Source organism: Aptenodytes forsteri, unplaced genomic scaffold, assembly GCF_000699145.1.
Source record: "Aptenodytes forsteri isolate BGI_AS27 unplaced genomic scaffold, ASM69914v1 Scaffold255, whole genome shotgun sequence".
In the NCBI taxonomy this organism is placed as follows: Eukaryota; Metazoa; Chordata; class Aves; order Sphenisciformes; family Spheniscidae; genus Aptenodytes; species Aptenodytes forsteri.
In genome coordinates this window covers 3,238,144-3,257,079 of record NW_008794888.1, presented here as the reverse complement: position 1 = coordinate 3,257,079, position 18,936 = coordinate 3,238,144, and positions in this window count along the sequence as shown.

The following is an 18,936-nucleotide window of genomic DNA, read 5'->3' as shown; positions in this document are numbered from 1 at the left end:
GGAGCCTTCTCTTCTCCAGGCAGAACAACCCCAACTCTCTCAGCCTGTCTTCATAGGAGAGGAGCTCCAGCCCTCTGATCATCTTCATGGCCCTCCTCTGGACTTGCTCCTACAGGTCCGTGTCCATCTTATGTTGGGGGCCCCAGAGCTGAATGCAATACTCCAGGTGGGGTCTCATGAGAGCGGAGTAGAGGGGTAGAATCACCTCCCTCGACCTGCTGGCCACGCTTCTTTTGATGCAGCCCAGGATACGGTTGGCTTTCTGAGCTGCAAGCGCACATTGTCGGGTCATGTTGAGCTTCTCATCAACCAACACCCCCAAGTCCTTCTCCTCAGGGCTGCTCTCAATCCATTCTCCACCCAGCCTGTATCTGTGCTGGGGATTGCACCGACCCATGTGCAGGACCTTGCATTCGGTCTTGCTGAACTTCATGAAGTTCGCACAGGCCCACCTCTCAAGCCTGTCAAGGTCCCTCTGGATGGCATCCCTTCCCTCCAACGTGTCGACCACACCACACAGCTTGGTGTCGCCGGCAAACTTGCTGAGGGTGCACTCAATCCCACTGTCCATGTTGCCGACAAAGATGTTAAACAGTGCCGGTCCCAATACCGACCCCTGAGGAACACCACTCGTCACTGGTCTCCACTTGGACATCGAGCAAAATTAGCAAAAACATCTTTTGTATCATACCCACTAGTTAGTGGAAATCAGCTTTTTACCCAATAAGTATATGCATAGTTATACAGAAGGACCATTGTACCAGACAATTAATTTCTATGTTGAAAAATATACAGATGTGGAACATGAGGGTTGCCACACCATATAAGATTGGTGGTCCAGTGCTTCAGCTATCCCATCTTAGATAGTGGTTAGTACTTCATCATCTTAAGTAATGATGAAGAACCCCTGAAATGAACAATTGTAGACTTGACCATGAGAAAAAAATCATAATAACTCTCTCTTAGTCAGTAGAATGGTTCTGTCTAAGGGACCAGGAGAAAGTTAAAAAGTTCAGGGTTTAAAACATCTCATAAATTTGTACAGAGATTGAAGATGAAAAGGATGAGGAGATTAGAAAAAAAGCCTGATGTTTATACTGCGTGGAAAGACAACAAAGATTCATCCTTATCATGCAATGAAGTGGCAAGCAAAGAGACTAGAGCTCATTCTGAATATAAGCTGGTTTATCTACATGGCACAGTAAAATAACCATGAAGTGATATTAGCTAGGATCCCATAATTGGTACAATTATAAAGAAAGAGAGCTAACCAGTGGGGGCACAGCACCACCTGTCATCCTGCTTCCCGGATCTGAGTTGTCTCAGTTATCTTGAGTTTTGTAAAGAAGAAATGTACAGCAAAAGAGGTGTAAAATATCCAATTCACCTCATCGCAGTCACAGAATTTCCAAATCAAGATTAAAATTCAAGGCCTGGATGAGCCATAAATCCTGAGGGCACTTGAAACTGTTGTGTAAGAGAATGTGAATAACTAGATTTAGCTTTACAATTACTAATAATAGAAGCTGCAGTAACATTAAAGTCTTACAATGTGCTACACCGATAATTGCCTGTACTTTTTTTTTTACTTTTTGTTGTAATATCCTCTGTTGAAATCCCCTTACAAACCAACATAAAAGTTATTATATGAAACTAATATGCATTGTAAATGGTTACAGCTTCTCTAAGAGTTACATGCATTTTTACCATGCCAAAGTTTGGCCAGGGACTTAAGCGTTCTGTATGCCTTGAGATAATTTTCTCTATAAGAGGACTGGGTATGTGGGGAAACAAGCTATTTAAGGGAAAGGACATGAGCAGAAAAGGAATGAACAGTGTAATAAATAATATTAGCCTTGATAGTAGAAGAATATCTTCAGCCTTCAGTAGAGTGACATTCTGGAGCAGCACTCCACTAGGAGTTAATACTCTGCTGTTCTGCAGGTAGAGATAGATGCGTTTCTGAAGGGCAGTATGTGATGTGACTGATGGCAATACAAGGCTGGGCTCAATATCTTAGGAATCTCTTTTCCATCTCATGTTCCTACATTTCCTCCTCTCATATTGAAAAGGAACAGTGCATTTATCTGCCTCCTGAGGTGAAGCATAGTTTGAATCAGTTCCTTTGGTTCTTTGGCACCTTGCAGTTTTTAGAGAGAAGGATACAGTAGAGAGTCCCTATCCAAAATCACTTCAGCATCAGTGGAAGGACTTCTGTGACATTCAATAGATTGCACATTAAGCCCTTAGCACAAAGCAGGGGGGATCCAAACTGTGCTATGCAGATTATTTCCGGGTGGTACGTGAATTAAGGTACCCACAGTTTATCCTGTTTATGACTTCTCAGAAAAGGAGAAGCTTCTTCTAAAGTATCCCGAGAGAATTCAGACTTACGGAGACTGGGAAGTCTTGCTGGAGATGCTTGAGCTTAAGGGAAGATTTCACAGGAGCTGTGAGTTCTTCCCAGAAATTTCACCCTACATGAGGAAAGTTTCCCAAAGGTAGGAGGTATCTGAGCCTGACATCTTCCTAACTAGCTCTGTACCAGAGTGAGCTTTTTTCCCTTCCTTCTATTTTAATAGCGACTGTTTAGGAATCTCAGGGCAGGACAGACCCCCTGCTGAGCCCAGCACAGCTGAGGCAGAGAGGACTTGTATATACCTAGCAGTAATAGGAATTTCAGACCTGCGTTCAAACTTAGTTTTTGACAAACTGAATCGTGTCAAAGCCAGAAGTTGCAAAGTTTTTCCAGAGATACCCAAATGGCAAACGCTGTGGTAAATGCAGCTCACTACAGCTGATGAAAAAGAAAGCCTCCCTTTCATGTGATTTGTACAGGTATGCGGTGACAAATAAAGCATTATCATCATTAAAATGACATTTCCTATGTTGGGATAGGCATGGGTCTTGTAATGGGAGTGAGTCAGAGTACTCTCACACATGTAGGTATGTAAGATTACTGGATACATGCATATAAAGATTTCCTCATTTCTTTCATAAAGTCAGAAAATAATTTAAATTATGTTGATCAAAGTTCTGACATGCCAGCATTTATATCTCTGTGCCAGATTTATTTATTACTTTCGAATGGCAATTTTTTTCTTTTCTCTCAAAGTGTTGTAATGGTTAGTTAATTGATATTTGTATAATTTTGTGGAAACAGTGTACTGTGCATAAATGAGGAATTATATTCTGCTGAAATGCCATTCTTTTAAAATAATTCAACAGCTCGTTACTTCACTGAGTGCAGCATCTGAATTCATAACTTAGGAAACTCATTCACAGCAGTCTTTTGCCTTAGACATTGTATGAAAGACTAACTTCTAATTACATGAAAGGCCTACTATATGACAGAGAAAACAAACTGCTTCTGTAAGTGTAGACCAGGCTTTGCTCAGTATTGTCCATGTTTACCCCATGTCTGTTCTCAAGGGCTAAATAGAAAACATTTCATTCTCACATAAGTTCATTTTACTGAAAAATTTTACAACAATATCTTTTCTTCCCTCCTTTTCAAAACTACCAGATTAAAACATGACAGAGTAAAAAAGGATAAATTAATATTGTCTCCTGATTTTCACTGGAACCCTTTACTTAATACTGCAGACCTAAGTATGTCGACAGCAGGCTAAATCCAGGCTGGGTTTAAGAGCTGATGCAATTTATCCAGTAGCTTATCTCGAGTGGAAATTAAGACCACATACTTTATACTGGCTTCATATTCAAGTGCCAGTCGATAGCTGGTCTTACATTACATTCCATACTACAAAGACAGAAATTTAACTCTCACTGAAACAAAAAAGAAAGAGATGCAGATTGCTCACAGTCATTGGCATTTGACCATCAAACTGCAGATTTTCTCAGAAAACAGAAGCATTGTATATGCCAACTACACAGTTGTAGACACTAAAATAAATTCTTATGACTTAGCATAGAAAGAGATCCTTATTAATTTAACACATCCTTCATTTCCTTCAAGTTATCATTCATTCTCATAAAAGACTAATCATCATAAAAACATATTCTGCAAACACGTACTAGCCTGTAAGATGATTTAAGAGTAATTGCTTAGCTCTATGCAAAAGTGACATGTGGATATACAGGAAGCATTACATTTTATTTACAGAGGACTGATTACATGGAACATACTGTGGTTCTTCATATAATTTTTTGACAACTTATTTAGTCCAGGCTCCTTCTGGAAGCTGCATTTACCTACCTTTACATCTGTCCTAGAAAAATATGATTTGGAAACTAGAAAACACTTTCATGCTGTGAGAAAGTGAAACTCTCTAAAGGGGCTTTTTGATTTTTCTAAAGACTTCTTTGCTTAAGGTTGTGGATTTTCCTGCTATTTGCCAGCTGGATGATTATATCGGTGAAAACTCCTCGTTTAGGTGATTCAAACAATAATTTGTACTTGGAGAGCTTACTCAGGTTTTTAGTAAGGGTCAGCTGCGGAGGGCAAGGCATGATGTTGCATGTTGGCATTGTCTGATGAAACTGTACTACTAACCGGAATAAAGGCTAATTCTCAGTATAGACCACGCATAAGTTATTGTACAGTGTGAGCTCAAGTTTCCAGTAGGGACAGAAAAAAACGGCAACATGTCTCTGAAATTTGGCAAGGTTGTATCAGTTTCTTTTGCAGGGCTACTTAGAATTTCACTCTATGGAATATTTCAAGGCTGGCAATGTTTTTCAGGGACCAGCTTGCAAAATCAAGTTTTAGCTTGAAGTTTTATAGGCTGATACTAGGAAAACTGTAACAACACACTTCTGACGAAGTGGTAGCCCATGAAAAATATGACTGAGAGCAGGATGGAAAAGAACCTGAGAGTGCCCAAATTGTGTTCCCCAAAACTGGAGTTGATGAACCTTAGTATTCCGAAGTCACATAACTGGTATGCTCTGGGTCTGCTTGCTCTAAGCCCAGCCCTGCACAGTCAGAAACACCTATCGTGACAGTGCTGGAGCACCGTCATCTTCATTACAGTTGTTTCCTGCTCCATCTTTCTGTATCTGTTTGTGATCCCGCCTTTCACTTGCATCATGAGCTTTCTAGAGCAGGTAATATTGTACTGAGAATACACAGTGGGACTATAACAAAATGCAGTGAAATTACCACAGGGAGACCTAGTCTGTGACTAAATAGCCAAGGTATTATGATAATACTAATAAAATAATTAGATAAATAGACGTGCATGCAGGTAAATGCTTGTAACATCTTTCATAGAATTTTAGTGTAGTATGTTCTACTAAAATGCATTCAGATTACATGGTGGTTTGTATAGGGACCGGCACTGGGCTGAAGTTTTGTTAATTTCTTAATTTATTTTTCTAAGGGCTAGAAAACCAACAGATACTATGTAGAATGACCTTCCTATTTTAGGACTGCGGTTACTAAAATAAGAGAACAAAGCCCAAAACCCCACAAAAATATTGAAAAAAAATCCTTATATCTTCATCATCCTCAAAATGAGTACCTGTTGAAAGATAAAACCTGCACAGAGCCAAGCAAAAATTTCTTACAGATTTCTCTTCTCAGTGCTCATGAGTGATCACTTATGTAAGCATTTAAGGGAAACTGAATATAGTAGGTGAGGCAGCTGTGACCTGAGGTAAAAAATCTTCACTGGACATTTTAAGGGTGAGTCTGTAAGATCTCTTTTTTAGGGTTTTCAGTTAGGAATACTGGCTTCCAAACAGTATTTGATCCTAAACATAAGTATCAGTAATGGTACCTATTCTACTTAATTTTTGTTAAATGTTTCCAAAATCTGAAAACCCACGTGGCAAAATACCCCTGCACTGAATCTGTACTGCATTCAAGATTCTGATCTTGATCTCCGAAGACCTTTGGACTTGTTATTTTGAAATGGTCAAAGGAACTATGTGACCATGTTGTAAGAATGGATTCCATATTTCTGTGGATTTCCACAGAAGTAGTGTTCCTCAGAAACAATAAAATATTCATTACAAATGTGAAACAGCTGTGGCTAGAAGACACGGAAGAAAAATGTAGGGTATATATCATTAGCAGAATAACAACACTCATTAGGACTAGTAAACATACGATAACATTTGCTATGCACTTTCCACACTCCTCCACCTGTCTGAACAGAAGAGAATGGGAGAACCAGAGTAAAAAACCTGGTTACAATTTATGGCAGAGGCATCTTCTTTTTAAGGTATTCAAACACTCTATAATGCCTGCAGCTGTCAAAATGCGTAGCTATATCGACTGGATAGATCAGGTAGGTCAGAGTCATTGAATGGAAAACACAATGAAATTAATAGTTACATGTTTCAGAAAGACTGCAAGTTAATGTTGCTTTTAAACATCCACATTCATCTGTGATAACCCTTTGTTAGAGAAGGCCAATCTCCAGCACTTGTACACAAGGTATTTATTTCCTCAGTTTGTATCTTTACCTATTTTTATATGTTAAATCACTTTTTGGTGAGGAAAAAAAGAATTAGTCTTCTGTCTAAGGGAGACAAGGAGTTTGATATATTCCAAATATTTTAAGTTGTTTTCTCTGCACTTTCTCTCTAACCCATCTCTAATCCCTAATTACTCTGCATAATAAATTTCAAAATAAACAAGTGTCTTAATGCTGCAGTCATCAATTCACTTCAGTTACACTTATACATATCTGAATATCACCTGCTGTACTTTTTGGGATTTATAGCGTTTTGAACATGCCAGAAAGTCGTAACTAGCTACCTGTGTCTAAACTGTTAATGCAAGGTCTTGGTTCAGGCCAGGACTTTTTTTCCCCCTGAGTCAATCACAGTAGATGACCTTTAAGTTTCAGTTAGCTTCTCCATTTTTCCTTTGCTCCCCACTGAAATTATTTAAAAATACTTGTTTATGTTTTAGTCAGGTTGTCAAAAGCATGCCTTGGTATTTAATTGAGATTCTCAGGTGAGTCTGAATATGCATGCAAACACTGGTTTTGGAGTAGGACAGATTAAGCATCTCTTCAGTGTTTCCCAGTGTTTACATCTAAGCATAAAGCATTGCTTTTTGAATAATCTTTACCAATGGGAATAGGAATTTGCTTTGTTGGTACTCATGATGCAATAAATGCGTGATTATCCGCTACACCTATAGACATATGCTAACATTAAATTAAAAAAATGTTCATATGTCTAAACTATCACATATACATGCACAGGTGTGCAATGTTTATGCATATAAATTTATGCCATCAAAAAAAGGTCATAATAAATACTCTATTTCTCAACTGAATATATTTGGCCCTCATTCTCTGTTACTTCCATTTAAGGCTGTAGTAGTGAAGGGAGCTATATGGAGTTTCTGCCCAAATTACATACAGGATAAAGTAGTCTATGTTGTACCAGCCAGCTATGTTCCTTCAGAGACTCTACTGTAGCTGAGAATTGCTCAAACAGTCTGTGTTACTTATTTTGCTTGGCACAATCTCCATAGCTTGGAGCTGTAAGAAGAGAAAATAGAAAGTGGTTTAGGAATGAGCTGTGCTGATCTTAAGTCTCGTGAGGACGCCTCACCAAGAAAGGGTGACACTGCGAGAATACTCGGTGCTGCCTTAACACTAGGAAAATGGAGGAGAATCTTACTGGTTCTGAGTTGCTGGTCCGAAGAAAGGAAATATTGCCTCACTGTCTGCATGGACCTGATCCAACATCTTTAGCATTAACATAGTCTGTTCATTGATGACAACTAGGGCTGATGTCCTTAAGTTAACTATGAGACTCATAGTTGCAAGGAGGGAACTTGCAAATTAGTTGCACAAAGAACACAAGCCACAGATGTAAGTATACATACAGGTATACATACAGGTATACACATAACACGTGAAAATGAATCTTCTTTTCAGAACTATATAAATAGTTCACAGAACTGTACTACAAAGGGATCAAGGCTTCCTTCACACAACACGTGATAATGTCATATTTACTATCAATTTTTCTTGATTCTGTGTAATTACTATGCTACCCTTCTACTCTGCTTCAATTAACAAGGTATCTTAGCCCAAAGACTGCAACCCTAGGGTTCTTTCAAACTATATTAGGCAGCTAAAATATGAAATTAAAAGAAAACAGAGTTCCGGCCAACAGAAACAAGTGACTCATTTCCTTGTGAAAACACACAAGGTTTATGTTACTCTGGCAACGATGTTCACCATTCCAGAATAAAGTCTCTTTGCTCCCTTCAGAGCTTTTATATATTCCTGTTACAGTCTATGTTCCACTGTGACCTAACATTGAACCAAGTTACTCAGTTATTCACAAGAGACTGTAAGATATGCTTTAATTTAGATAGATTCTAAGTCTGCTTCTTTGACAATGAATTAATAAATACATACATTCTTTTTCACAGTGAGGATTTCAGATGAGCAAAGTTGTTTCTGAAGCATATTGGTAATATGTGCCATACCAGAATTACGTGTTGTCATGATAAAGTTGAACGGCTGTGACTGCATTCGCACAACCCTGCAAGCAACAAACGCATTGGCATTCCAACGGCTGGTTTTCACAGGGAAGTTGATTCAATTGTATCACATATGCCAAAATACAGGTTAGAAAAAAAGCCACAATTTATAATCTCATTGTGAAATTAGCCACGTTTCAGGAGAACACCGGCGTAGCGGGGATACAGAAATTCTGCCCTTTGGAATCCATACCAAAAAAAAAAGTTTTCTAATACAGCAGCTCTCTCATATATAAAGACATAAAGTCATCATGCAGTATGAAAGAAGTATAAAGTTCTAGTTTCAAACCAAAACTATAGTTTGGTATTTGTTACTGATTTCGTTCAAGATGTGTCCATAAAAGATATGTCTTAACTTGTCTTAACTGACAAGACAAATTTTCCGCTTAAATTTTGAAGCTGTTGCCCATGTATTTGGAGATTTCTCTGGAGTTAAAAAGGAATTCAGGGGATTTTGTCTGCTAGAGTTCTTGCTTTTCTTGATAGGGAAGTAAACTTCAGTCTTAAAAGAAGAATTTTCATGGGAGACTGTGAACATTAAAAGTTCTAAAATACTGCATGGGAAAACTCCCACAGAACACATGATGAGCAGAAATATATTGCCATAAACTTCTGTAGAGTAGCTGAATTTGAAAGCCATATGTCAAAAAATGGAGTTCTGTGGCATCTATGTGGTGTTCAGCTGAATGGCTTCATTTACCCATCTCTAACATTTTTGTCACTCATGTACAGCTCTGTCACGTAAATTAAGTCTTGAAAAACTTCCGTTAAAGTCCCTGAAAGCCTTGCCATCATCCTCCAAGGGATCAGGGTTTCGTCCTTGCCCCTGAAAGCAGCAGGAAAGAACAGGCAAAACACCACTTTGTGCCCAGGTAACGATAAAAACATCTTCATTTGTATTCAGAGTTTCCCCATTTCAAAAGCATTATATTAATATTAAGCTGGAGTTTCATAAGAAGAAAGTAGAACGTTAAACTGAATTTGGATAAAGATAAATGAAAGCTCTGAAAAGCTTTCCTTGAAAAACTATTGCTTCTTAAATAAAACCTTCCCAAAAATCACTGACAGTTTTTTAAATGCTTCCTGGGCTTGGCTAGAATCTCATTAAATTACTGATCTTCATGATGACTTTGACAATGAATTCTATGATTAAGCTGTGGAACCCACAGCCATGAGTTACTACCAAAGCCAAAAGCATAGTAGAATTCAAAACACGATTACACATCTTGATCCAAGTTCTTGGCTCCAGTTCTTTCTGTTGAACGCTGCTGAGACAGCACAAAGAAGATAGAAAGAAGTCTTAAAGGGGCAGATGTGGATTCCCTGACACTCAAAAATCCTTGACTGAGGCAAAGTTGGAGAAGATTAGAATAATGCCACCCAACCCTAATTTTTCATTGTAAGAGATGGGTCAGGATCGAAAGATGGTGAGGAAGCTGGTACCACGTGATCCTCAGCTGTCTCAGATTCTGTGTATCACATGGCACACCTTGTAGACATAGTTCTCTTCTCGCAGTTTATTGGGGGCATTCTGAGCACTGGTGAAGAAAAAGGTTTTTATATGCATAACAAAAATGAGGATTAGATGGGATAAATTAGATAGAACCATACTGGTTTGAGATGTACAAGCGTTCATATTTCAAAGCAAAAGCTGTCTGCTAGCTAGCTGTTGAAGATCAAGATGAAGACATTCTTTTTCTATGGCTTCTTGCTTGGTTCACTCAGTTATCTGGAATTGGTCATTAACAGATGCAGACTACATGTTTAGGTACTGGAGGGATTGCAGGTCTCTTTCCACATGGCAGTTCCTCTGCTGCAGTTCTGTTTTCACATGGTGATGCAGTGCCAACGTACAGATAAGAAATGTAAGCAGAAATATTTTTCCTTTCTTTTCATCTTTAATAATTGAAACAAACAAGATATAGCAGGGTTGCCAAGCAAAAAACGCTGGTTTATGTAAGTGATTAAAGGGAAAAGGGTTCTTTCATACTGTAAGATCCCACAATACTGTATACTGCCATAAGCGTTCTTGGATATTACAAGGCATTGAGCAAGTACTACATAATCAGCATGTGCTCCAAATGCTTGTTATAAAATATGCATAAGCTGTAATTGCCTGTGAAAGCTGAATGTTGATAAGAAGAAATAATAATTGTGGTTTTGGCCTTGATCCTTAAAAAGATATGTCTCGTGCTAATAAAATACAGTAGCTAATACAGAACGCATTATTAGCTTATGAGAAATGAAATAATTCTGCCTAGACTAAATTGACAAACCATACCCACAGTATATAAATATATTAAAATTGATACAATGGTACTAGTTTACATGAGCCTGATGCATAATGTTGATTGCTATAAACTCACGAAACTATAAGAATAAATTTCATCTTAAACTGCCACATGCTGAATATCAACTCTATTACTCTGATGTTGCTGGAACATCCTTCTTATATGATACAAGTACACAGAAAGAAAACATTGTTTGCCTGCAGTCACTGGCAAATGACAACAACAAACTCTCTCACTGACTTCTCTGATTACAGCATGAGGCTCAGTAGCATTAGCAATAGTTTGCTCATTACTGTCATTTCTACATTTCTTTATATTTTTCCAGAGTGTATGTTGTCAGGGTAGTAAAAAAAAAAAAGGAAAAGCATGTGCCAAACCATTTCTGAGGACTCTTTCCCCTAATATGCTAAAAAAATAGGAGAGACCATGTTGTACAGCAGCTGTCTTTCACATACACAAACCTCCCCCCATCATTCATCCACAATTTAACTATTACAAGAAACAGTTGCTATGAGAGTCAGTGGTTATGGCTGAAGAGGAGATTTCTCAGATATATCTTCCAATATGAGGGCAGAGACATTCAGCTAATACCTATCCTCAAGAAGCCTGCACAGGCAGAACAGTATTGAGATGACTGGTTCATTTTGACCTGTTTTGCTGAGGAAACAAGCTGCTACTTTTTTACTAGCCGAAGGGTTTTTTCCCCCGGCACCTGGCAGCATTGCTAAGTAAAATAAATTACAATAATCAACCCTGGAGGTCACAAATGCACAGATCAGGAATGTATTACACATGGGTCCTGCTGGCTCTCCAACCACTTTTTTTTCTTTTTTTTTTTGTTAAAACACTTCAAAGGACTGTTTTCACCTGCAAAAAACGGTTCTTTTAACAATAGGTTTTGCCACCAGTACAAAAACTAAGGACACTGGGAAATATGTTTTTCTTTCCCTGGTTTAAATAACCTGAAAAGTTCAATTGTCAAAAAAATTTTAAAACAACATGACTTGTGCCCTACAATAAACAGTGCCTTGAGTGAATGCTTGTGTTAGAAAGAATATGCACATACAGTTTGGTTTAGGAGTGCCATAGCAGTCACAGTTAGGAGGTTTGGGGCTTTGCATGGATTTGTTGTTAAAAGAAACTTACTGCCAAAGCAAGCAACAACAAAAAATCCCCAACATCAGTTATTTGAGTGGGTCAAAAATCTTGACAATGCTTATTTAAAACAGTTGATGGCTCTCCATACCTTTAAGGGCAAGAGTAGTACTTTGAAGATCAGTGAATAACAGAAGGAGGCTGTTTACTCTGAGGACTGATGTTAGTACTGTTAATGCTGAAGAACCTGCAGCCCTCCCTCAGTACTCAGAGATGTGTGTCAACTGTTGTTACTGTGCCCTGACTACCTTCTGGCTAGAGCACCTGCATTTCCATCCCATGGAAACCAAGGCATGAAGCAGGTATTAGTGGAGAAAGTTAAAGTGCACCTTGGCTTCCCCAGTTTATAGAGAGCTCTGTGCTGTCAAGCAGAAATACCTAAGCTCTTTCTAAACTGGTTAACTGGGAACTAGCTGGTTAGCTACCTGGAAGCAGAGAAATATGGAGCTCTGTGCAGGCTTATTGGCCTTCTGAGAAGCACTTTCTTTTGGTTGGACATCCTACATAGTCAGAACCCATCTGTGGAACAACTGTTGAGGGTTATCAAGGGAGCTGTGCTCACCATACTCTGTGCATGGAGGAAAGGAGGCAGTTGGCAAAATCTCCGTAGAGCAAACCTCAGGCCAGATCCCAAGCTGGTGTTAACCTGGGATTCATTACTGAAAGTAAAGTTATGCCAGTTAGCAACAGGACTGGAACCAGAGAACACTGCTTTAGTTACCTTTGGGATTTTTGGGTGGGTTTTTTTTTGAACCATGTGCCTTTGTATGGGTTACTCTTAACTGCATATACACTCAGCACACTGCCAAGAACTGACAACAGTTTTCTGTCTACACCCTGACAGCCATTCTCCAGTTTCTCCTCTTCTATGATTTACTGAGTAAGTGCCACCCGCTCACACTAAATAAAGGGTAAAGTGGGCTAGGATGGGAAGAAAAGGCAGCTCACCAGTTGTAATAATCCCATTATCCCTTCTGAACTGCAGAAGGGGTTCGTAGCACACATATGGGGAAGGTGGACAAAGAGACTTTGAAAAAAGGAAAAGACTTAAAAGAATAAGCGAAAGAAGAAAGAAAGGTGAAATCTAAGAGCCGGGAAAATGGAAAAGGAAATACAGGATGGGGAAGAGGAAAAGAGATTTGCATGAGTAGCAGGTAAGAGAAAATACAGGAAATTTATTTTTAATGGTGAAGATAATGCAGAGAAAGAAGAACTGAAGGAAAACAATAGAAGAAAATAAACAGGAAGGATCTGAGAATATATTTAGTAGTACATTAGTAACTAATATGAAGAAAAAACATGTAACTTAAGAGAAACGATACTAAGTATTGCCTGACTCAGGTTGACTCAAGTCTAAAAAAATACAGTCTCATTTAGATGGACTATCTTTTCAGCTAGTAAAGGCTCACCCAGGCTAAGGCAATTAATATTCTCCTACAGTGAAAACAGTATCTGAACAGCGTCTTGACTCAGTAATATCCCAACTTGCATTCAGACCACCACAAAATCTGTTTTTCATTCATGTTTTTAAAAATACCAAATATAGACAAGCAATTATCAAGTCTGAGAGGGGACTGGGCTAGAAGAGGCAGGTTGGATACATGACCTTTGCCTACAGGGAAAAACACGTCTGTAATCAGTTTTCCTTACCTTGAGCTGCAGTTCTTCAGTACTACTAGATTATTTCTAGAAAACTTTCTATCACAGTAAGAAGGGGATCTCTGTAGTGTAATAGATGATATACAGGTTCTACCCAGGAATGCAGGTAAAGGATATTGTGTTTTGAGTTTATCAGTGATTACTCCACAGGTTACACAGACAGCTGGCTGTGGCAAGTCAACATCAATGTGAGGATCCACCCACATAACTAAACATGTATAAAGCTCTTGGTCTATGACTCATACAGTTTTACTTACCATAATACTGAGCTGAGGAAAACAAGCAGCAAGACTTGATGAATGCTTGCCTTTGTGTTCCACAGAAATTCTCCTGCATAAATATTTTATTTAGTTTAAATAAAAAAATCTTAAAATGTTTTCTCTACCTTTCTGTTCAAATGGTATTTGGTCCATCAAATGCTGACTGCAAATTCACATCTGGCTAAGCTCAACATTTGTCTTTGTGTGCTTCATTTTATTTTTTCTTTAAAGGATTTTGAGTGTAAGGATGATAAAGTGCTGACATTTATAGGAACATTTCATTATTATAGTTTGTATTTGATAAAAATGTATGATTGAACTTTACAAATAAAATCCCCTCTTGCTTCAGCAACTCTGGTTTATAATGGGAAGTCTAACATACTATTTTCTGTAGTGTTATTATTATTTAGAGAAAAAAATTAGATAAAATCCCAGCTCAAGATATTCATCATCTCGGTAACAAGCAGAGAAAGTAGATCAACTACAGGTAAGATAGGATCCTGGTGTAAGAATCCAGAAAGGAACATTTTTAAAATACATGTTGGTGCCACACTAACAATTGCTCATCAATTGGCAATGACTGCTGCATGCCAGCTTTTGGTAAATAAAAGACAATTATTCCTCATTTCTTCTGCTTATGATAAATGTCATAAGAACATTAAGAGTACATAATGTATATCTTTGAATTTGGAAATGTACTTTGTAGAGGATAGTGTAAGAAAAATCGTTGCAAGTGTTGAAGTGTAGAAGCATCACTATGCTGTTTTCGCCTGCTGCTTGGGGGAATTCCAAGAATTAATCCAACAAGACAGGGCTAATGTTATGGTTGTCATTGATATGTCTAATGATTCTTGAAGAAGATGGAATTCTTTAACCTAAAGTTAATAGTGAGCTTCCTATTAACTGGGACAGTTCTGATATTTATTGGAGCTCTCATATTTTAAAAATGGCTTTCTCAATACAGTGTGTATGTTGCTTATTATAGTCTGTTTTTCTTGCTCCTTGAGTGTGGTTCCAAATATTCCTTATATGTGGAATTTACTTTTTACAGGGGTTCAAAGTCTGATGGGATAGGAACAGACAAAGCTATTCAGCTAAACCTCTCTTTCCTTACTGAGGGATAGACACAAAAATAAATATTACAAAATGGCTTTCTCAATACAGTGTGTATGTTGCTTATTATAGTCTGTTTTTCTTGCTCCTTGAGTGTGGTTCCAAATATTCCTTATATGTGGAATTTACTTTTTACAGGGGTTCAAAGTCTGATGGGATAGGAACAGACAAAGCTATTCAGCTAAACCTCTCTTTCCTTACTGAGGGATAGACACAAAAATAAATATTACCTAGTATCTTACCTAGTTAAAATACTGGACTTTGACCTGGCCTTAGCGTCTGTCTCTTGAGGAAGACATAAGAACATAACCTGCTGAGCATCTGAGCGAAATGTATTGACTTGGAGATAGAAAATGCATTTAAAATTGGAATCCGATTTATGCTGCAGCTATTCCATGTGACATTACATTGGAAAATTGTGTTTAATTATGAAGAGCCATAATTCTGTGGAGTCATTCTCCTTTCTGATCCTTTTCAGAAAATGGACTTTCTGAGTCTAAAAAGAATTCCTACTACAGTAGAGTGATTTTTTTTTAAAGCATCCTCCAATCCCACTCCCACCAACGATAGCTCAGTATTTGCACAACTTATAGTTTTTCAAGGAATACACTCCATAATTCCTAGAATTAGGCAGAAGCAGGTATTGTTCATTTAGCAAATGGCCACATAAGGCTCCCAGTCATATTTTCAGGCAACTTAATTTGTAACTACTAAAGAATAAGTTAGCAGTGTAAGAAAGTAAGACAGCACTTGTGATTCCTAGTGTTCTAGATTGCTATTTTCACCATTTGTTGTGGTTCAAGTGATTTTCTGTGCTTATTCCTCTCCATTTCAGTGGAAGATGTTTTGCATGGGGAAAGCAGCTTTTAAACAAATGCTTTCTTTACTGTAGAGAAAGAACGGTGACTTCTGAAACGGCGCATCTTGCAGTAGGTAATCTCCATTATACATTATAATAGGGGGGGAAAACAGCACCGAGGTGGTTATGCGTGAATACTGACAGTCTGAGAACATTATCTCGCTTCAAGGTGAGAACTGCGAGCCAGGGAATCGGAACTTGCGTAACCATTGCTTGTGACTGTGGAACTTACTTCCACAAAGGTGAGCTAGACAGCGAGTCTTGGTGGCAAAATGACAAATGCATTACTTTAATTTAGCTTTACCACAGAATTAGGTAAAATAAGATAGGATATGAAAAATACAAAGATTCCACTAATGTACATGTCAGTAATAGAATGATATCCTTACAGATATGCACAGAGATACAGAGGTACTCCTATACGCAAATGATTCATTCTGGAATAACTGCCCAGATAAATACAGACAACGTGCTGACAAGATCTTTTTAGAGTGTTGCCACGCACTCGGTGCGAGAGTCAGCTTTTTCTTCCAGATTATAAAGCCTCCATTCCACATCTTGATTTGTGATGGAGAATGAGCCTATTAGACTGGTGTGGTTGAAACGGGTAAAGAGCCCTTTGGATTGCAAGTGAGATAAAGAGATATTAAACACCTAGAGGATGTTTCTAGAGGAGAGCAGACAGCTGGGATTGCTCTATCTGAGCTGCTAAGGTTTGTTCTAAGCCCAGTAGAGACAACACAGCCTGAAGGCCTTGTGCCCCAGCTTACAACAGTGTAACTACACTGACGTAAATAGAATTGCAAATAAGAACCTGGTCTAAAAAAATCATAAAAAATATGAACCATGGGACCCACGTCAATGTGCCTGTTTTAAAGATAATATATTTTATATTTTAGACTTGAAGGATAATATTGAAAGTCTTCTACTGTTTGCATTTTGCACAGCTCAAGAAATTAACAAAACAATAATCCTAGGTTATAATTCTCTCTGCTCAATTTTAATTAAAAAGTGATGAACTTTTTATATAAAAAAATATATTTATGCATGTTAATTACACAATGTGTAAAAGTAAAAATGAGTGTGTTAGACAGCTTTCTCAGAAAAGTATATTTTCCTGAAGCGGAACTTTTTCCAGTGATCTTGTATATACTATAAATAGACTTCCACTGCTTAATCACTAATTTGCAAGCTTGAATTTGCATTGGTATGGAATTCAGTATTTTCCCTCAGTCAAGATCAACACTGAACGCAGAATCCCAGTGGAATAAAATTATTGTTCAAAAAACTTTAAAAAGCAGGGGAAGCCCTTTGCCATTTATATCAAATGATGGCAATTGAACCGTTAGATAAAAGCAAGAAGATGAAAAAAGAAAGTGATAGATAAATATTCAGTGTATCCTTCTAGCTGTGAGATGGTGAGTATGTTAATGAGAGTGGTGAGAGAAATAACAGGACACAATTTTCTTACTAACCATTTTCAAGTGTTTAATTTTCAGAAAGTCTTGTAACATAACAATTTTGCAACATTCAGAACTCATTTAATGATGGCTTTTGCAAAAAACTCCTTTGAACACTTATACACACTTCTCATTCTAATCATAAAATTTCAACATTTTGTGTCATTCGTTAATATTTAACCAAAGGATGAAACAAGAGATGAGCTTTCACTATGCTGTTAGACGCAGAGCTGAAATAGCTCCAAAGTAAAAGAGGATCCAATATCTGGAGTTTAAATAGGTTTTGTGCACTAGATTTCTGTGATAATCAATCAAGAACAACAGAACTTTCTAGAGTGAGCAGAATGCTCAAGAATGGATAGCAAATGTGAGTGCTTTGGTTTCAAGGTGTTCAAATTAAGATGCTTGAGAAGACAACTTTAAACTCTGAGTAGTCCATGCTTTTGGGCTCCATAGATCTCCCAAGAATTTATGTTTTTTCATTTAATTGACTTTGGTAAAAAATTGTGGTTTGCACTTTCCCAGTACAGTATTTTTATATATATACATTTCAGTGTGCTTTTTTTTATTTTTCTTGTGCATCCTACCACAGTTAAAATCTTATTTATCAGATATAAGCAGAAGTAATTGCTCTTTTGGTGGCTAGAGTATACAATTTATTTAAGAAATTCTATTCATCTTTGGAATTACTCTTTTTTCTCATATGTCATACATTCAAGATATGTCCGACATCCTTACTGTAAATTGTTCTATGGGGACAAGGACTGTATCTTCTTCTAAATTAGTAGAGCTTCAAGCACTCAGTAAGTCACAAAAACATGTCTCCAGTTTTGTCAACTTGTTCTGTGAATCACAGAGACTTTGTTTCTTTACCATAGGGGAAGAAATAGCAGAGAACAAAGAATTAAAGTTATAGTCAGATTAATAAAGTTACACTATGTAACATTTTGCCTACGACTAAAGGTAGGTCAAATTTACTCGTCGTTTATTTAGCCAGTTCATTTCATGTCTCAGGTCACAGTAAAATGATACCAGAATCTTTACAACTGCTCTCCAAAGCATTTGCCACTATCCAGCAAAAGGATAGTTATTTGACCAATCTTTCATCAAAACAGACCTACAGCACTTTGTTTACGTTACCAACCACAGGGACTGTAACAACAGCCTTTGACAAAGACATGTTACTATGCAGGTTCAATGCATTCAGTTTCCTTATCAAAAAATAACTCTTTTTATAGATGCAAGAACTGTATGTGCAGATTAAAAAGATTCTGTGCTGTGGAATAATTTGGCCCAGGTTTCAACTTTCCTTAAAACAGTTCTAATCTGGTGGGAACTTCCTCTGACTTGTAAATAGCCTTTGAAAATAGCTAGCATTCTTTGGCAAAGAGACAAAAATAAAATAGCTTGGGCCAGGTTTTCAAAGCATGTGTACACTTTTGTATGTCCCCTCTGTCTAAGGACTTCAAATATGTGATTTTGACAACTCATCACAAAGCCAAGGAGAGGAATGGGGGCTTGCTTCGCATTCTTAGGATTAGCACCTAGGAAAGTTACATATCCTATTACCTTTTTTAAGGACAAAACCATTGAGAAGCATGACACGACATCTGAGGCCTTTACTTGCTGTTTGTAGGAACGTAACAGTATAGCACAG